Source organism: Neopelma chrysocephalum, unplaced genomic scaffold, assembly GCF_003984885.1.
Source record: "Neopelma chrysocephalum unplaced genomic scaffold, ASM398488v2 Primary Assembly neopelma1_22b, whole genome shotgun sequence".
NCBI lineage: Eukaryota > Metazoa > Chordata > Aves > Passeriformes > Pipridae > Neopelma > Neopelma chrysocephalum.
In genome coordinates, this window is record NW_020897690.1 from 23,730,378 (window position 1) to 23,752,593 (window position 22,216).

A 22,216-nucleotide genomic window follows, 5' to 3' on the forward strand; every position below is an offset into this window, starting at 1 on the left:
TAGACAGATACATATAGAAGCTTTTTTTGTTTGTTTTTTTTGTTTTCTGAGAGAAAATACAAGACACCTCCAAAAATTGAAGACATGTACCTTTAGGTAAAGGACAAAAATCTGCACCTGTAAAAATGTACCTATAAAAGAGGTCTAGTGTAACCTTGTACTACATCCCACAATTAGCCACTTTGAAACAGAGTCAACTAAAAATGTATAAAAAGTTCTAAAAATATCCTCATGTGCCATTTTTTCTGCCTTATTCCCACAAAGATCAAAGAGCTGTTCCTACTAAATTTGGCATGAGGCCAGCAACATCTAACCAGTAACTGACACAGATACACAATGCTGCAATTTCAAGAGATGATATTTTTAGTCCAATGAGTGACGGAAAAGTGAGCCAACCACTTAGAAAGCTGCATTATTTCATTCTAATACATTGCATCACTCTCAGTGTCTCAGTGGGGAAGAGGAAAGAGGGAAATGGTCTAAACACACATGCAGACATACACTCTATGCTGTGTACAGCACGTAAATTACCAAACACTTGGAGATTTGCAATTTCATATTAAGTCTGATGAGAATTTATTAAAGGAATCGTAAGCGTGTGGCAAAAGGCACATTATAAAGGCAGTTAACACATGGATTTCACGGGAGGGTGCATTTTCTTCTTACATATAAACATTTATAAATAAGTACTTATTTATTTATTCCAAACATATATCCACCAAAATCATAATAACTGTAGTGTGAAAGAGCAATACAGTATTGGGGTACCTTTTTCAACTTGCTAAAGAATAAATGTTTTTAAGGCAGACAACACATTGCACCACTGATTTCTTCATGCAAAAATAGTTTTTGAAATTCAATACTGAGATTGACATTAAAACTTAAATGCAAGTACTAAGAGAAATTCCTCTGAGATATCTGTTTAGACTAATTAATTTAAAAACATATTGCAGAGTATGTATAGAGAAAAGAAAACTGGATAGTGGAGTTAAGAATTTGTATCAGAGGTGGTACTTGGTAAATTATTAGCACATTATTTTTACTACAGATATTTTTCAGAATGTACAAAAGTATTAAAATGTAAGATTGCTATAGGAGTTTTCTAAGTGAATCATATTTTGCTGCTACCTAAATTTATTTAATATTTATAAGATAAGGACTTATTTACATGAGTCTGAGGGACAAGCAAGCTGTAGTGCATAGTTACTAGAAGGAATCCATAGCTTATCTTAACTGGAATAAAGAACTCAAACTGTAAAATCTTAACAAACTGATCCCAGTTGTATATAATAATACGTATTTGGGAAGTTATATAAACTCTACCTCAGACAATGCCCAAATAAAATCTATGCACAAATAAATTAACATCATGGTCTCAAAGTAATTTCTAATATCATTTTCTTCTCTTCCCCAGGCCAAGTTATGTTCCACATCAAATTTAGCACATCTGCACAGCATTTCAACAACCTTCCCAAGCTAGAAGTGCAGTATCCAAGATACAAACGCTGTATTTGAAATTAATCTTCAAATTGTATTTATTTATACAATACCTCTGGAGTAAATGACAGAACTCTTATCATGTTTATTTCTCTGAACAATTAAAACAGAATTTCAATAAACCATAACAAAATGAAAGGACTTTGGCATGAAAAGTTCACTGCCAGCAACAACTCATAGATTAAATAACCTAATCTTTCTAGCACCTAAGTAATTCACAAGGTGAATTACTTTACCATCCTCATTTAGTTGAGTTATTGGAGGATTTAGCACTATTGAAAGGTAAAAACTAAGTTCCTATTCTGGTCTGCAGAAATAGAGGCAGACAAAAACATCCAAGACAAGTTTCATTGTTTGCTGGTCGATGTGTAATCACAGGCATATTAAGCAGAAAATTCTACACACAGAACTGTATATTTTCTTTCCAGTGTGCACCTGTATTTTGTAGACCTGTTAAGAGAGAAAGATGTCACTAAATTTCCCTTCCCCAGCATTGTATATTTGCTATAAAAGATGGTACTCTACTGTAGAGGGAGCACTTTGAATGGAGTACAATAATTATTGATAAAAAAAAATAAAAAATTTAAAATTGCCCCTTTCTAAAGAACTTGTTTTAGATTATTCTCTATTGCTTCAAATAAAGTATTCAAATGTATTTTCCTGTTTATACCTTTTGAAAGCTACCATCAAGGAGGTCTTCAACTGGTTGTTAAATTATTTTTTTCTAAATCTTTAAGAACCTTTTTAGGATGCATCCACTTTTTTTTTTTAAATTCCTATTGTAACAACTACGTAAAAAATTTTATTACAAAAATACACATGGGTAATAATCTATGAATATTATTTATAGTTTCCTGTCCATCTGTTTTATTTACACTAGTCTTTACATGATTTACAGTTGTGACCATCCCCCTTTAATTTAATTTAGCCATAATTGCATAAAAAATATTAAGGCAATAAAAGTAGCGCAGTCGCTTGACAAAAATAAAAATAAATTGAATAAATTAAATTTTAACAAAGTGAAAAAAGTTCTTTTGGTTACAGTTCAACTGTGCATCTTAAAATAACAAGCAATCCAATGGCAGAAGCTTAATGAGAAAAAAATACTGAGAGGAAAACTCTCCACAGAGAACTGACATCGTGGCAAAAATAATGATTATATTTTTGTAAATTCTTACGAAATTTCCTCTTATTCCTCTTCCATCAATTTCTATAAATGTGTCATGGTTTGAAAAGCCTCAAAATCCCATTCTGATTCCTAGCCCCCCTCCCACATCTCAACCCCATGTGAGATGGGTTTTCCAGACAGAAACACAAGACTCAATATGGGGGGAAGGAATATATTACAAGACTATCCAAATAAATACTTATACTATAATACCTTACATATAATCTTAACTCTATATCTATCTCTACCATGACAATAATATTTACAATGGGCCAAATCTCTTCTCCCTCCAAATAAAAGTCCAGGAGAGAAGAAGAAGAAAAGACCCCTTCCAGTCTCTCAGCAGCAGGTCTCTCTAGGCAGCAGGCTCTCTTCTTCTCTTCCAGGCAGTTGCAGCTGGATCCTTGCCAATGCACACGAGGGGGGCCTCCAAGCCCCTCTTGGCCCTCTGTCTTCAAAACGGGGGTCTTTCCGTGGACTGCTTGACCCCAGACACGGTTGCGTCACCACGGTCATATCACGAAGCACAGGGATCTTCGTGACAGTCTGGTATCCTCAGGGGAAATCAAGCCCCTGTGCAGAGCTCCCATGCCCTGACTCAAAGATGGCTGCCAGCTTCTCTGAAGCCTGGCAGCAGTGGGGGAGGGCCAAGGTCACCCCACACACACACACACATTCCTTTGGCCATCCTGGCTTTAGCTCTCAGGAGGCCATGAGCTTCTTGCTCCTCTGTCAGTGCACACTGCACTTCAGGACTCCTCTCAGTCTACCACCCCCTCCTCTTTCTCGGAGGGGTCTCCAGCCAGTTTGGGGGGTGTTGGTTTGACCAGTTCTTACCCCCGAAACTCACTCTCTGCAGTGGCCTGGTTCTCTTTTCTGCTGCCGCCTTTCGTTTCCTCAGACAACTCTGTGTCTGCTTCGGTTTGCATGCCGGCTTCTGCTGCTTACTTCAGTCCTTATCAGTTGGCTCTTTGCCACTGCTCTCCTCCGTCCACTGCTGCTCCGTCTGCCCACTTGCAGTGGAGAAAACTCCTCCAACTTCTCAGCCACAGGCACTTAGTTCAGTTCAACACCATTTCAAGTCCACATAGCTCCCCCAGCCGGGGCTGGGGGGGGGCAAAGCCCCAAGGGGCTCCGAGGCCCTTCTCCTCGTGGCCTCTACAACATGGCCACCTCTTCTTCTAACAACCAGTACCACTACTTCTCTTCCGGTGGAGAGATATGTTTATATTTTGCAGGAGCACTGATTGGATCAAACTCCAAGGGTCACCACCCCCTGGAGGTTACCACTTTTCTAGTTTCAGGGGGAAAAACCTGGCTCAAACCACTACAAAATGCTTTAATCACAAAAACTTAGGTAGATCAATTAAATGTACATGGAAAGAATTGACTGAGCGGCTCTCATGGAGTTCCCATACTTGATTCAAAGGACACATCCCACACATCTAGCTTTCTTTCTTTCTCTTTCTTTCTTCCTTCCTTCCTTCCTTCCTTCCTCCCTTCCTTGAAAAACTAATTTAAAATTAAGGTAAGGACTTTGCCTTTAGGAAGCCTTTAGGAAGCACCTCTACAAAAATCAATGTCTAATGAATTTTAAAGTAGGGAATGAGGGCCTGGGAAAGACTTGAGGGTCGCAGAGATGCTATCACATGGCAGAAAACAACAATAGCACTTGCCAAACCTTAAGGGAAAAAGAGAGGTTAAACTATTCTGTGTCCTGGATGCTTTACAACCATTTCCAGAAACCTATTACTGAGTAACTAATATGCCCCTCAAAAATTCATGTACCCAATGTACAGCTCACTCAGCCTAGGTATACACTTGGATTCATATATTTAGAATGGTCTTGAGTATATTGAGTTAAATTCAGTCAGACTGGCAAAAAATAACTGTCTGAATTGTTAGCCAAAATTTTGCATGAAATTCTTCATATTCGTTGTCCATTTGCTAACTGCTCCTTTCCATAGCAAATAATGTAAAAGATCAGAAACAAGAACGATCTTTGATTTTACAGCTTTGTCCATTTTTGGTCTTGAATTTTACAGATATTTTACACAGGTTAACTTTATGATAACTCTAGAGAAGAAAAAGGTGAAAACAGTAAATAAAAAAGCACTGATGCAAAGAGATATAGAGTACTTAGAGTTATGAAGCAGACTTTAGAGAAGGTGCAGCTGCTCACCACCTATTGGAGTCATGCTGTGATGGCACAAGATAGAAAACGAAATCTTTTTCTGTCAACAGAGAACATGCTTTTTTGAGAGCAGCTTTGAATCAAAATATTGAACTGGAAAACTATCCAGCTCCATATCCTCCTCTACTTTTTATGAGCAAATCATTTCTGTGTGGCATTAAATTAAGTGTCTCAGTAGACTTATGTGCTCATTACTATTAGTCACATTCTTAAACAGGTTTGGAAATTTTTTTAGGTAAAGAACCTAACTATCTTACACCAACAAGCAGAAGTAGTTATGAGCAATCATACAGCTATTAAGCATGAAAATAAACCCAGGAATTTTAGATATGAAAAATCCTGTGGCAATTGCAGTTAAGGCATTATGAATAAAACAAAGAAATAAAACAACTCCTGATACAAAAAAAACCTTTCAAAATTTACATTAGAACACTGTTCCAAGTTTTAGTGAACTCAGTTCTATTACATCACTGTCTTCTAATCTGTACACCACTCAATCTTCTTAACTATTTTTGCTATTCAAACACAGTTATGCACAAACAATCATACCAACAAAAAGATTTATTGATACTAGATGAAAATAAAAAATCAGAATCTTCCATCACAACATGATAAAACTTGATTGTGAACCATAGCTTAATTGCTACAAATGCCTATCATACCTCTGATAGAAACTGCTGATTGCCAGGTAACTGCTTACCATAGCTCTTGATTAACCATACATGAATGTGTAGAATTCTAGGTTTATGGAAGATCTTTGGAAGAAGGGGCAGGCAACCCTGAAGGACTACAGTATTGTGAGGTTGTTCAGGGAGAAAATTAGAGTAGTTAAAATTCAACTAGACCTTAATCTGGCTACTGCTGAAAAAGACAGTAAAAATGTTTCTTTAAATACATCAGCAACAAAAGGAGGACTAAGGAGAATCTCTGTTGTTTATTGGATGAAGGAGGGAATGTAGTGATAAAGGATGAGGAGAAGGTTGAGGTACTTAATAGTACTTCTTTGCCTCAGTCTTTAACAGTAAGACCAGTTATCCTCAGGGTACCCAGAACACTGATCTGGAAGACAGGGACAGGGAGCAGAATGAAGCCTTCATAATCCAATGGGAAATGGTCAATGACCTGCTACACCACTTAGACACACAAGTCTATGGGGCCAGGTGGAATCCACCCAAGGGTACTCAGAGAGTTGGCAGAAATGCTCACCAAGCCTCTTTCCATCATTTACTATCAATCTTGGCTAACTCAGGAGGTCCCAGTGGACTGGAGATTAGCCACTGTGATGACCATCTATTAGAAGGGTCAGAAGAAGGATCCAGGGAACTACAGGCCTGTCAGTCTGACCTCAGTGCCTGGAAAGGTTATGGAGCAGATCATCTTGGGCATCATCACGCGGCAGATGTAGAACAACCAGATGTTCAGTCCCAGACAGCATAGGTTTAGGAAAGACAGGTGCTGCTTAACCAACTTGCCTCCTTCAATGGCAATGCAACCCAGTTACTGGATGAGGGAAAGGCACTGGATGTTGTCTACTGGGACTTTAGTAAATCCTTTGAGACTGTCTCCCATATCATTCTCCTAGAGAAACTGGCTGCTCAGGATTTCAACAGATCCACTGATTGCTGGGTAGAAAACCACATGGATGGCTGAAAAAGACCTGGGGGTCCTGGTCAACAGCTGGCTGAACATGAGCCAGCAGTGTGCCCAGGTGTCCGAGAATGCCAATGGTATCCTGGCCTGTATCAGAAATAGTGTGGCCACCAGGACCAGGGCAGTGATTGTCCCTCTGTACTCAGCAGTGGTGAGGCTGCACCTCAAGTACTGTATCCGGTTCTGGACCCCTCACTATAAGATATTGAGGTGCTGGAGTGTGCCCACAAAATGGCAACGAAGACGGGGAAGGTTTTGAAGCACAGGTTTGATGAGGAGCAGCTGAGGGAACTGCAGCTGTTTAACCTGGAGAAAAGGAGGCTCAGCAGGGACCTTATCCCTCTTCACAACTTTAAAGGAAGTTGTAGTGAGATGAGTTTCGGTCTCTTCTCCCAAGTGACAAGCGACAGGACAACAGGAAATGGCCTCAGATTGCCTCAGAGAAGAGTTTGTTTGGCTACTAGCAAAAAATTCTTCATGAAAAGGCTTTTCAAGCACTGAAACAGACTGCTAAGGGAAGTTGTAGAGTCACCATCCCTGGAGGTATTTAAAAGGCATATAGACATAGGTTTTTGGGCCATGGTTTGGTGGTGGACTTGACAGTGTTAGGTTTACAGCTGAACTTGAAGATTTGAAAGGTCTTTTCCGACCTAAATGATTCTCTGATTCTATCATTTCCACTGTCTTCAGTTCTTTATGCCTGCCAGATGATGGAGAGCATCAGAGCCTTGCTACTTATTTTCACCAGTTTTGGAAAAAAATCTCTTTAGTAGTCTCAAATCTCACCATGATAATTTAATGTTTTTTAAAGCCTGAAATGAAAATTAAATGCAAAATGAAACTCAGAGGATATATTTCAGGTAAACTGAAATTAAATAATTGCTGGTCTTTTTTTAAGAATGCTTTCATTCAATATTTTGTCTTCTTGATTATGTTTTGTCCCTTGAAATATGTCTTTGTTTGGACACAATACCTCTTACAATCATAATTTTAAAATTATGTTACAGAGCCGATAATTTGCAAGCTATCCATAGATATTCAAATGTTCACAAAACCAACTGTAATAGAAGCAATCTTTTTGTTGGTTAGATGTGTTGACTTATTTCAGAAAGTCCTGTTTTTTGTGAATCTTCTTGCATGCACCAAAGAAGAAAAAAGAACTCTCATTTAGGGTACATATGCAAATTTTGTTCCTTTTCTTACAAGCTCATGTATTTTGTCTTGCTTTGGAAAGACACGCATATGTTCTTGTCTAGCTCTTCTACACAGGTACACTTCTACTCAAGAGAAAATCTTTCAAATTCAGGTACTGAGAAAGTCAAACAAAAAATTGTGCAACACTTGTCCAGCCTAGAAATTTGGGTTCTACTCAGAGTTGGACTCCAAGTGCTCAACACTATCTTCAGGCAGAGGCAACAGTGCAGTCAATAGTTTTCATAACAGCTCATCCCTCTCTTGACATCTCTGTTGTCCCGCCTTTCCCATTTTGAGATACCTCTCATAGAAACTCCCCATTAAGCTCTGGAAAGCTTTGAATTCCTGAGTTCTAAATCCAAAAGGCAGTTGGAAGAAATTATATGGCACTTCTCATACAGGAAAAAAACTTTTTCTTTCCTTTTTTGTCTCTTTTTCAGATGAAGTATTCCAAAACCACACAGGCAATTGGTACTACATGTATCAGAAAGACAGAGACCTAATTTTGTCTCTGAACTTTTTCCTTATGGAAACCTTGAATTCTGTTCCCATTTCTTCTTTTTCACTATGTATCTTTCACTGCATGCTGCTCTTGTGGTTAAGTGGGAATCAGTTTCTGGCTATCTGCAAGACAAAGTTTGAGCAGTGAGCATGGAAGTGACACAGTCATTTCATCAAAAACCTTACTCATTTCTTTCTCTCTCGTTTTCATCAAGAAGAAAGAACATCAGTCCTGACAGGAATTATTAGGAGGACAGGAAGTTTCTGTTACATCAAATAAGGGAACATTATGGGATTTCAAGTTTAAAGGGTCTGAAATTCAGAAAAGGACTTAAAGATGGGTAGTATAAAGACAGATGGGTTGTACCCTGATTACTTCAATTTGTCTATTATTGTGGCTACTGATTTTCTTTATAGAATTTCATATAAAAATAGAGGAAGAAGAATGCTAGCTTATTTGCCAATTTTATTAACACTGAATTTGGGTTTTTTTAATTAGGAAACGGGGAATCATGAGCTGTAATTACTGTTATGTTCAGTTTAGAATTCAAACAGAATCCTTGTGAGCATAGGCAAGTTAGAACCAGCAATAGAAATTCCTTATTACTTATTCTGAAGTTAGAGTTACTTTAAGCAAATAGGAGGAGAAGCTAGTAACTGAAGAGATACTATGAATAATGAAGACTTGTATTAATAATAACACAGTGAAAGTTATGGCCAAATATTAACAGAAGCAGAACAGAAACCATTTGATTTTCAATATCAGTAAATTATTTATTCAAATTAATTACACAAATGAATGCCTAAAAGAACTGTGGAATAAACATATTTATGTCCAGTATGTTATTTTTATACAGCTCATTGAAAGAAGCTAAAAAGGTCTCTTGCAGTAAGGGCTTCATATAATGAAATCAAATCAAGTTATTAAAGTTGGTGCAGCTATAGCACTGCAGGTAGGAGGAAGAGTCTTCATGTATAGAAAGTTATAGAGTATAAAAAAAATGATCATTGTCCTTCATACTATGTCCAGAACTTGATTTTTGTAAAAGCAAGAATAGTGCCTGCTTCCTTGTGTCTTATGAAATATAATTTGTCTCAGAATGCAAAACTGGATTGATGCTCTCTCATGTCTGACTTGCTTCAGTCCTGAAGGAGTCTGGAGAAAAAAACTCAGTAAAGCCAAAGTCCAAAGAGAATCCTTGCTGGGGCATGGTGTAACAGGGTGACTGGTTTACATTTTCTTCATCCTAGCCTACTGGGTAAATCACCACCTGACTTCTACTACGTTTACTGTTCACCTTCTATATTTTAATACAGGTTACATAAGAATTGCACGGCTACTGAACTTTAGTGCAGGACACTATAAAATCAGTTCCTTCTTAGTGGTCACACATTTTAGAAGCTGAAGTAAATTAACATAAAGTAGTCTACACCAATTAAAATAGCAGCATATTGCTCTGCCGTTGTTAGTATCTTTTTGTTTTTGCCAGGAAAATTATATTTTACATTAAAAGCTTTATGCTGTCTTTAACATTCTATGCTTTCTGCATCAATGTGCTGTTGTCTCAAGGTTATTAGCAGAAAAATTTAACTACAGAGAAATACAAGACAATTGCCATAAACAAACAGAGCACATGATACATTAAATTTTCAAGAATCCATAGCTGTGTTTTTATGACTGTTATTTCTTCACAGCAGCGATTGTGACATTGATGAACACAGCATGGAGTGAGATGCTGTCAAGATATGCTACAAAGAAAGATCCTCCTGTGTTCTTAAGACTTGGTTCTACTCTCTTTAGTTTTTGAAAGAGTATCAGATCTTCCTCCAGTACAACTGAAATCAATCTCAGATGTTTCACTGCATCAAGATCTGATAATATTTTTTACGGTATAATGTAAAATTAAATAGCTATTCTAAAGTCAGCACACTTGATAAAACCTAATTTAAGGGTTTGTCCCAGCGAATGTGTCATTGACCTCAGTGTGAACAGCTTTTAGTGATGAGATATAAACAACAGCATGTCTACACACCTAGACACATGACTTTTCATGGTTTCTTTCATTTATATGACAATAGCAATTCAACTTGAAGTACCAGAAAATGCCAATGTGATTCTACCAGACAGATACTGACATTATCTGTTCTTATGGAAACTTATAACATTCTGGAATAGTCTCACTGAAGTCACTTAATTTATTTGGTATGTTTGAGACATGATATATTATATTTATTGAGAAAAGAGTTTACATGCTGCATGCAGTTTCAAAATGTACTTTCAAACTGCAACTGCTAATGTAATCAAAATGGTCTTTATAGAGAAAGTCCTGAAAGAAATGACAATTTGAATATAACAATAAAATTAGAAGAAAGGAATAATTTGATTTTGGAAGTGATTTAAAGAAATACCATCTTACTTAAATGAAGTTGTCAGATTGAATGCTCTGTCTACTCTATTTTACTTCATTTGTTTTAGGTAAAAGTTAGTATTTTATTGCAAAGAAAAATGTAAAATACTTAAAACACATTGAACATAGGAGTCTGATTTTGAGACAACTCTAACTTGGCACAATTGTTACCCACAAATGTGGTATATATGTACATGTATACTTCACAGAAAATTACACAAGTTGGGAAAGATGTGTTAGATAAAGAGTTATTGTAGCCTGGTTTACATGAGACTGAGGTTTTACCATTATTTTAGCATGTAGGCTGGAACAGCAGCAAAGGAAACACTGTCTCCCCCCCTGTGATTAGAGGATCATAGGTTTGCTACTTTCAGGTCCCTGGAGTTTCAACAGAGTTGAGCTAGTCTTACAGGCTCTCTACGGTCAGTCGTCTACAAGATTATAGATTAGGCATTTTAAAATTTTGTTCTTATTACAGGTAAATGTCAAATCATCTCCAAAATATCATCATTACTCACTTTTATCATGTTTCCTGCATTAGCAAATGACAGAATGGGAAATGAAGAAAAAATTATATTATTTCTAGTTCTTATTGCCTGAATACTTTGCTATATTAGAGGTGTCTGCAGACCCAATAAACAAGAATCAGTTTTCAGAAATAACTTAATATTCTATGATCACAGTAACAGCTTCCACTCTCCTTTTATTCCGTGAAGTTAAGGAAGCTAAACAAAAGAGAGAGGAAGTATTTCCTTTGCTTACTTATAGACTAAAATATTTGCCTTTAAAATCCTTCACAACAAGCCCAAGTAAAAGTATGTAGTCTGATCATCTGATGTTCAGTCACTCTTTGTCTTCATGGGATGACTGTAAACACCATTTCTCAGGTGCTGTTTCCCTGCATTCAGGAGTCCATTTTGACCCCAAAAGCATTAACCCAGGCAGGTTGCATTTCTTTCTGTACTGTCATGTAGGATGTACTCTACACAAAATAAGGAACATTGACCTTGAAAGGAAAGGCACGAGTGGGGGGGGAAATAATAAATCCCACAACCAAACCCATTCAACAGCCCAGACCAAGATCTAAGCTCTGTCAAAATGATTTCTTATTCCATTTTACTGAAGCAGTGCCATGCTTTATCACTTCTGAGTTCATGCCTTACAGCTGAGGCAGCCCACTTGAATTGGCAAGTTGTTCAGTTACAGTATACACATGCTATTCACATTGTCAATATGATTTAAAAGGAAAGAATATTTTGCAGGTGAAATACAACCACAACTGCAATAGGAAGGTGAAATCCACAGCATTAAAGCACATGTAATCAATTGTTGTGAGTCTTACTATGCTCCTTCTCTTCCCCATTTACAGAAACACTATAGCCAGACTTGTGGCACTGGTGGCTCACTGGTGGAGGTAGCAACTTTGGATCTTCCAGGAGCTTCTGCTGACTTCTCACAAACAGAAGTAAAATTGGTTAGCTAATCCGAACTAAATATAATGTACTACTACTTTCTGTTTCACTACAACACTGCACACACAATTATATATAAATTGCAATATAGTGTAAAAAACTGCTGAATTTGTCTTGTGACTATACAGATGTTGAAACACCTAAATTAATTGTGAGCATAAAAAAGATGTTTTCCAAGTCGCCAAAGTCCTCCATTTTACAACCGTTAAAATTTATGCTTCATTACACTTGTTCAGAAGTAGTTGTGTTTATTTATAGATATTTTTATAGAAGTAGGTTGAGTTGCTTGGCTTCTGTGGTCCAGTCAGACTCCTGCTTTAGTAGAATAGGTCAAGTATTGCCATATGAGCATAGATTTTTTTTTTAAAGCAAAAGGCTCTGTAGTAAAGTGCAAATCATATCTTAAAAGAGCTCTTTGTTCAAACAGCAAGGAAATCAAAACCTTTCTCTTCTTGTAGTTTTCAGATCAGGAAACCTGGATCCAGAATTCTTGAAATGCCCTGCAACTCGGTTTAATTTTATTTTAACATAATTGAAAATTCTCTTGAAGGTAATCTTGAAAGTTGAGTTAATTTTCTATTACACTGCAGTACAGTACCAAACTCTATGCATTTCATGTAAATTAACAACATTATCAGACTACAATGAATCTAAACACTCTTCCATCTGTACTTTGTGATATGTGAATAAATAAAAACTTGAAAGTAATGCAAATGAAGTCACTGACAAAAGATCCATAACATTCAGAACTAGGTCATAAGTGAATGCATTAGTGTTCGATACAATTCCATCTTAGGTTTTAATGCTCACTTTCTTCTTTTGTTCTTACTGACAATTGATTATCTTTCAGTAAAGTTTACATGTTACCATTAAATGTTAATAATGCATAAATATTAAACACACAATTGCAAAGTTAGAAATACTATTAAAATCCTCAATCTCTGTAGGTGATACTAGAAATTACTAAGATCAGTATCAATAGTCAGAATCATAAAGATCCTATCTTTCTGGAATTGATAGCAATAAACAATGGGCAAGGTACAACAGATATTTAATATGGCCACATCTTCCTACAAAAGTGGTGTTAAGAAAGAAAAGACAGCACTTTTTAAATAAGACATTCCTCTTAATATTTCACTGTTTTCTATCCATCTATCTGTATATAATACTTTTAAAATGCTGTAACATCTTAAGGCTCTGCATATTCTGGACAGCTTAGTAATATTTTGTTCTCTGGTTCACTCAAGAAAAAAACCTGAAACTAACCCTCTGAAACACTGATGAGCAGAAATATCACTGTCAGATTCCCCACTGCTGATCCCTGTCAGGCAGGACATTGTTTAAAAAGCAGGCAAAAACATAAATGTGCATAATTGCTCTAGATTTCAGTCCCACTAGGTGACAATAGCTAGCTAAAGTATACATGTGTGAAAAGCTTTACACTCTCCCAAGGGTGCTAAATCATTCTGTTGGCTCCAATTCGTTTTTTAAGAGCTTTGTTGACTTCACAGCTGGTGAGTTGACACTTTCCATCACTCTACCACTTGGCAACAGATGCCTCTTACTTATGCACAGATGCCGAGTATCCCCCCAACCCTAACATTAGCCTTGTGTTTTGAACTAATTGGGCCAACATAGTTGTAATTAAGATTTGAATAATTAGAAAACTAACATGATTACTTTCACAATTAATCCTTATATTGTACCACTATATCCTCTTTTGGGCTATCCTGCAAAACTCTCATTTCTTTGGGTCCTGTAAATGCATTAGCCATCTAAACATTGGAATAAAAAAGTATTTTGAACATAATATTAATGACATTTTAAAGGGCTGGTTTCACCCTGATTTTAAAGAGTTATAGTGTACAATTAGACTAGTATTTCCTTTCATTCCGTTTGCCCATTATATGGATCCCTTTACAACAACCACACAGGAAAAAAAAACATACACAAGAATGAAAAAAGATTTTTAAGAAATCTTTTTCTTATGTGAACATAGATGGATTCAGTGTAATATAAAAGATCTTTAAGATAAGCTGATCTGACATATCCTCTTGTATTCCTTTGACTTGGTGTCTGTTTTAAAATTGATGCTGAGGAGTAACTGTTAAGTAAAGGAATATAGCTGAGGGGAAAGACAGAATCTTTTAGGCAGGAAGTCTGTCCTAGGGAAATGATAACATTAGTACTTGCAAAGAATAGCAGATAGTCTGATTTTAGAGAAAGGAAATAATGGGAAATGAACAATTAAAAATTGAAAGTGATTAGGAAATGTCTATTCAGAGCTCGAGGGGTATACAAAGTATGTAAGGACTGGATGAATATGTCAACATCTCATGCTTTGGGTATTAGAAACTAATTTTAAACAATGTTCAATCTGACAGTAATATGCAAAATTACGATGTTCATGTATGTATGCGCTCACAGAAATGCCACCTTTTTTTCTCAGATGCATTTACTAACATATACAGACAATAGGAACTGTTTTATCTGCCAATAAAAGTCAAAACTAGTTAAATTTTAATTCTTTGGCATTAGAAAAACAGAATGATAGAGCAGAAACATTATAGCTGTACATGAATATTAATAAGAATCATAATTTAGAAAATGTACATGCTGTTTATAGAAAGTAAAAACTAAGTTTTTTTCTTTGAGATTCTAGATAATCTACACAGTTCTTGGAACACTAAAGGAAGCCTGGTATTTCTGAGTTGAAGAGATCACTCTTAAGGGTAAGAATATTGTTTCACATGATATATTAAGAAATAGCTCTAATTTCACGTGTGTCAGAAAAAAAGAAAAAATGGAATACATATTAAATGCTGTTTAATAAAGTACACCTAGTTATAGAGAGGAGAGGGAATTTGTTGCAGACAGACTGTCTTGAACTAAAGATTTATCTTTACTAGTCTCCTCCAGGTATTTAAAACATATTATTCGCACATATATCCAAACTCGCTTTAAGGGGTATTTCAGGAACGTATTTATCAGGGAAAGCAAAGAAACAGGAGCAAGGAAGGAGAAGTTGTTCACGAACCAGTTCAAAGGAGAATATTAAGTGTTAAATGGCAGCACCCAGTAGCAGCTCAGCCTCCCCTGCGAGTTAAGTTCCCCTGAGGCAGGAGAATGAGCAAAGGTTGTAATTACCGTCTACCATTGCTATTGAAAATAAATATACTGCTTCCATATTCAAGAAGATATATAACCTCAATCCCTCTTGCTCCACCAATTCCTTAAGCCAAACTACTAATGTTTCTGCTTACGGCCATGAGAACCCCCAGGGTTAATATCTGACATTATGGCAATTTGTGATCACAAGCCAATCTCTTGTAAAAGTTTGAGTTTGGTCTTGAGACAGTGACTCATTATTTCCTTAGGCACAGGAAAGGGAACGTGATGTTAAGGACCTGTGAGGGGAAACATGACTCCCAGAAAGAAGTTATACTAGCCCACTACCCTTGGTTTGCTAGGTGGAGATAAAATGAAAAAAGGAAACGGTCTCCTGACCTTTATGTTGGGCAGATGGAGTACTCTCCAAAAGCTGGGAACAGAAGCCTCTTTGTGGGCAACATGGGTGAGGAAAAGGAAACAAACCAAGTTAGTCTTTTTTTTTTCTCTTTATTTAAAGGCAAAGGAATATTGGCAGAGAACAAAAATAATTTCAGCAAACTTCAATTTGTCCAGGAGAAAAAGCTCAACGACTGTTGATAGCATCAGAGAAGGCATTACAGAAGTAATTACGCCCTCACCTTGTCTCAAAAATTTAGAGCTGCTGCACTGTCCCACATAGGGCACTTCTTTGGTTTAATGACCAAAGAAAGAACTTGACTATTACTCAGCATCCTGGTCACTGAATGACACTTCAGCCCCAGACACAGCAGTACAGTACAAATCAAGATTCAATATCTCTGAGACTTTGGCTTTGTTTAGACGTTCCATGAAACTTCAAAGCTCTCCTGAGTGCTTATCAAACCTACCTGTTCAGTTAGACTTCCTAATTCTATCAATCATATCCAGTGTACTTCACAGTCACAGCCTGATCCAGTTCCTGATGAAGTAATAGAAGGTTAAATTGATTCTCCATCCAGGTTTGACTCATCTCAAAATTTTGCCTCCTCTGTAAAACAGGTTTTGCCAGATACTTCTGTTGCTGTAGGGGTTTTAACTGCGAGGTAATGTACTGAGCAGACTCAGTACTTTCTTCAGTTGTGTGCTTGGTAAACATAATATCCATTTTAATGAAATTAAAGCTAGGTTACAGCTTTACCACAGCAGGGGTGCTTTCACAATACCTTCCATAAAATATAGTTTAATGCCTCAAAGAGGGATGAATAAGATTATCCAATTATAAATCTCTTGACAATGATTATCAAATAACACTTGGTTTCACAGAGAGCTTGAGAATTTTTACCATTTTAGAATATCAAATTCCAACATATATGAGATTATATGCTCATGTAGAATTATAAAATGATACATCAAATTATTACTTAGAATTAGTTTTCCTTCCTGTGGCTGTGTTTTGCCTCAATAACAGAGCTATAGATTTTTGTGTAATAAAGAAAATAAGTATTATTCATTTAATTTGTATTTCTAATTATTTTCAGAATGAAAATAAAGATTTAAAATATTTTAAAAGTAATTATAGGGAAAAAGAACTCCTAATATTAAAAAAACCTGATATGTCATTAGATATTTGCAAAGAAAATTAGAAAATTAAAAATAGAACAATAATTTTGATTACTAATACTTCCTTTTTCTGGCAGGAGATACTTCTCTATTTACTTGTATTATGTTTTGATTCTATCCTTCTCACAACATTTATCTCTATGTTATGGTGCTCTCTGCCTTTTCAAATGTTTGCCTTCCGGGGTATTGATGCTACTAAAGAGCATCATATTTCGTAGATCTGCATTAAAAAGCACTTCTTTTTCCTGACAAGCTATTTTAAAAATCACATTTATGCCTTATGAATTACACTTAAAAAAAATATATCTACATATCCCATGAAAACTAAACTTATCTGACTCAAGTTTGTTTCTTTGCAAGAAGGGCAATTTTTTTCTGGGGACATTAGCACTAAAGAGGTATGAAAGGGACATTTTCCACATTTCCTTTTCCAATTTACTTTTACTGGGGAGGGGAAAATATCCTATTAAAAATTTTATAAGAATGACCCCTAAAATAGCTTCTTTCACTATGGACATCAGTAATATCAGACTTTTTTTCAAAATTAAAGTCTGAAAACAAGAAGGGTGAGTAAATCACACAACACACATAGATATAACCTCCAGCACTTGTATGTTTTATAATTTTAGATGGCGTAAGACCTCTGCTTAATTAATCATTTTTGCACAAGACATACAGGCACAAAGTCAGAGGTAAAGAGTGAAAGAATGATACATGCTAAAGTATGCTTTGAAAGGATAAGAAATTATTTCTTTACTATGGTATTTGTCCAAAGAAAACCTAAAGAACAACTGGTAGAAAGAGAAATGTCTGATGCACTTAAACACTGCATTCAAAAGGTTTTAGGTAGATCAGCTTAGGTTTTGGCTGGTACAACCTGCACTAATAGAAACAACTGAGGTAAAGTGCATGGTAACCAGCTCTACCTCTTCTTTATCAAATAAATAAGATTATATACAGTTACATTTATTAAATATTATCTCTTAGGTAAAATCATCATCTGTCACTAGGTATGTGAAAAACATGAACTGAGTTCATACCTTGACTGGACAGAAGACGTGCATTTATTTAAAAATAGTTGAGAGACCTTCCATTCAAGAGAAAATTAAAACATAGTGCCTTCCTATTTTTATCTGAATTAGCATCCCTGGGCATGTATCACAAAAAGGACTGTATAGACATTAGGTAATGAGAAGAGATTGGTAATTCTGGTTTTTCAGCGGCCTTCTTCCAACCTCTCCACAGAACTGTAACAACATTTAGAAAGACAATTAAGTGTGCGAATTTTCTATTTAAAATATTCATGCTCTTTGATCACAAATAGGGCAAAAAAATGTCATAGAGTTATTACAGAAAAAGTGAGTTGATTAAAAAAGAGTGACCTTTAGAAAACATTTGCAAAAAATGTCCATTGTTTGATGGGAGATAATGCTCCAGCGAGTTACAGGCAGAGTAAAAAATAATTATACCAAATAAACAAAGCCACCCAGTTTAAATAACAAGCTTGGAGAAAAATACTTCTACAAGTCCAAACAAACAAACAAATCAAAACCACCACCAAACAAACAAAAACCCACAAACAAAATTGGCCGCTTTCTAATGTTTCCTCTGTTGTTTTGTTCGTTGTTTTTTTTTAAATCTTTAACTATTAAAATCATCTAGTTGCTTGCCCTAATGGTTCTGCTCCATCCTGCCATACATAGTATCTCCTCTACACCCAGCCTAGCATTGCTCACATTCTTGGCTGCTGAACTCAAATATACCCTTAACAGATAAATTTTGGCTCTCAAGGTGAGAAAGTGACAGGTAATTGCTATGTAATACATCTGATGAGTAATGCAGAGTAGGATTGAAGTCCATTGATGGACCTGAATATAGTTGCTTACACAATCTGCACATCAGACAAAGGGCATTTCCATTCAAAATAATAATAAAAAAGAGGAGGAGAGAAATGAGGTGAGGAGACATGAGGACAAATGCAGAAGAAAATTATGGTGTCTGAAAATTTTATTAGATTTATATGCAGCAAGGACCAAAAAATGGGATAGGAATCTTTACACTGAATCATAAAAACATCAGAGAGAAGTGCTACTCTTCAAAAAACATTTTAATTAGCAAATTCCTTTGAGTGGTTTCCTTATTATCACTTATCTTCTCAACACCACCTCTCAAGCTCTGCGTACACATGCACACTTTCAAGTTGAAGCCAGGTATATCACATTTTCTTTCTTTATTTATTTGACGTGCTCATTTGAGTAGCAGTTCAGAGGTGGAAGGGCCAAATTACCAAAAGATTTTGTTTATAGAAAATCTGAATCCCACTACCTAGGAGGTCAGACTTAAAAAAAACCCAACCAAACAAAAAAGGAGCAACAATAAACTATTTAAATATGATAATATGAAACATCTGTATTGAGAGGACTGTTCACACAGTGATAGAAAACGGGGACCTCTATTGAAAGGCACAGGGCTAGTTTTTTTCTTTCTTTTTCTTGTAGTAGTGTAAATCAGGACTTCTATAACATCTATTTAGAATTATAGTGAGATAGATCTACACTATGTAGGTTTACTTATGCCCTAAATTATTACTATTTCTGTAGAAAAGGAATAAAAAGTGTTACTTGTGACAGGCAATGCAATGAATTTATATTCCATTTTTCTTTTTTTAAGAGATACAGTTATCTATTTAAAATTATGGCAACCAAGTACCATGAATACTATTAGTATTTTAGGGAGAACTGAAAAGACAGTTAACAAGCAAACATACAAGTTTCCCAAATGGCAGTGAAATGGCTTTTCATTTTTTTAATACAATTATTGCTCCAGTTAAATGAATGAAATATTTCTTGAACTTGAAGAGTTTTTATAGAAAGCTTGTTGCAACTAAATTTGAATGAATTTGGCAGAATGGCTTCATCATCAAATCCTTAGCAGAAGTATTGAGTAAAAGTCAGTTCAGACTGTCAGTCAAGATATACTAGTTTTTAGCTTTTCTTCATCCTACTAATATTCTTAGAAATCTGTCATTAAATTTTACCATCTGGTATATTTGTTCCATTTAACAACATTGTTTTTATTTGCATCATTTTCTTAAAAAAGAAAAATGAATCATGGCATGGGGTCTTTTTTTTTCCCCTTTAGATTATGTATTAAACTAAATATAAATCAGATATGTGAAAGTGTGTAACATACACATAGAGTCAGTATACCTGAGGACAGAATGCCAAGAAGGTGTTTCTTAATAAATGTACTTTGTGATCTTCATAGTGGCTTTTAAGAGAGTTGTTTAAACTATCATCTCAACTCCATATACAGAAATACTGCAGTGTATATATATATATATATATATATATATATATATATGTATGTATATAAAAGGTCCAAAGGTCCAAGGGGACTGAAGAACATAAGGGAATGATAAAGCAAGTCAGAATCTGGGTCACCAGTTCAAACCAAGTCCTGTGGATAGTGGTTGAAGTGCATAAACAAACCAAAACCTTTGTGAACTGAAAAAATGACCACAGACAAGTGTTTGGCAAATGTGTGTCTGCATTTACAAGTACATTTAGCACTTGCTGGCAGCCTTCAGAGAATAACAGCCAAAAACCTACATAAGCTTATAGACTCTAAATGACCTAGGTCAAAAAGCTGGATTATGGGATCATTGCAGAAGCACATTGTTGATCAAGAAAAGTCAAAGTCTTATCTGTTTTCTGGGAAAGGAGTGGGTTTGAATACCTATGTACCTTCACTGGGGAAAAAAAATTAATTGCAACAATTAGACTAACTAAGTAAGTCACAATGATGTTTTGTAAGTATATTTGTTGTGCTGTACAAAGTATTAGCACAGTCAATGAGTAAATACATGCATGAAAAGAATAATAAATCTAAATTTGGACCTAAATTTGGAAACTACTTATCCAAATCATGTGACCAAGTATTTGTCATCAGTTTTGGAAACTGTTCTAAATTTACTGTAGTATGAAAGTTGACGGACAATATAGTTGTGTTACCTTAATATACAACTTTTAAACTTAATGTGGGAGACAGCACTTTATTGTGAGTTAGGTACTTGCATATTATCTTATTTTGAATCTCAGAACTATACATTTCTTATGAATGTCTCTATAAAGTTTTCCAGCCTGAGCTGTGTTACAGGTCTGGGCCATTTAGCACACCACCACAGAGATGGACTTCAGCACCCACAGACCCCAAATCACACTCTGCTGGGACACAGGACAGTAAACATAGCTTACATCATACATATGTCAACCAATGCAGTCATTGCCTTAGAAAATATTGACAGCTTAGACATCTGCAACAGAAAGATGCCCTGTCAGCCTAGAACTGTCTGGTTCATTAACAAGTCTGATCCTTCCAGGAAGACTCTCTTCATCCTTAAAACTGAAGTGATACAGTTGACAGAAAGTGAACCACAGCTGCTCCTAAAGCGATTGGAGCAAGTATCATGATGCAATATCTTAGCTTTCATCTGGTGGGGATAAAAAGAGCCTCTTTAAATGATCCATTGCAATATTATTATTGTAAAACATATATGGGAGCATTTGAAAAAATATGTTTTTGATTTATGCTAAATACAAAGTCCCGTAATCAACACGGCAAGGTAGGTTTGTATTTTACTACATGGAAGATTTTTTCCCTGCTCAAACCGCCAGGTTTGAAGGTTCAACAAGAAAGCAGACTGAAGCTTTCTCCCTCCCAAAACAGGACTGTAGCCTCAAAGTTTGCTACAAAATAATTACCTCAACAAATATTCAGTGATCCATGCCAAATCCAATGCCTTCAGTGAGTTACATTTCTACAAAACAAGTGGACCTTAGTGAAAGTTTCTATTACAAAGGAAAATAACCTTTAAATCAACTAATCATAAGTCTGAGAAGTCAATTACATTAGTCCTTAAATCAACTAATTATAAGTCTGAGAAGACATTCAGGAAGTGCAACTTTCACAGTAGCTTGAAAATAAAAATCCCTGAAAATATGCTTAAAATTTAAATATTTGAAAACATAATATATGAGTATATACATTGTAATCTACATTTCTTTTTAACTGTAAGGTATGCTTTTGCAAGAACAATGACATTCTGAGGTATACGACTTAAACCTTGCAGAGTCTGTTTCCATGAACTGGACAAGAGCATGGGATTTCTGCAGTGTAGACACACACGTAGAGTCCAAAGCTGGAAACAGAACCACCTCTTACTGTGCTAGTTACTTACTGTACAGTGTACAGAGGTACGGCCCCTGATACAAAGGGTGTACAATCAAAAACAATTTAAAAAAATAGAGAAAAAGAGATGGTAGAATATTGGAGCACACACATCCCATTCTTGTGAGCACTGGAGTGTTTTAAGAGAGGGTTTTCTGTTTCAATTAAAAATGAAAAGTTTACACAACTGTGAAAAGTGATGTTCCTGTGGCAT

The 22,216-nt window shown here is 35.8% G+C and overlaps 1 protein-coding gene across 5 annotated transcripts in view; it reads right to left on the reverse strand.

Moving 5' to 3' along the window:
• Positions 1 to 22,216, reverse strand: part of CDH12 (cadherin 12) — a 399,245-nt gene that overhangs the window by 212,087 nt on the left and 164,942 nt on the right. The window lies entirely within an intron of this gene.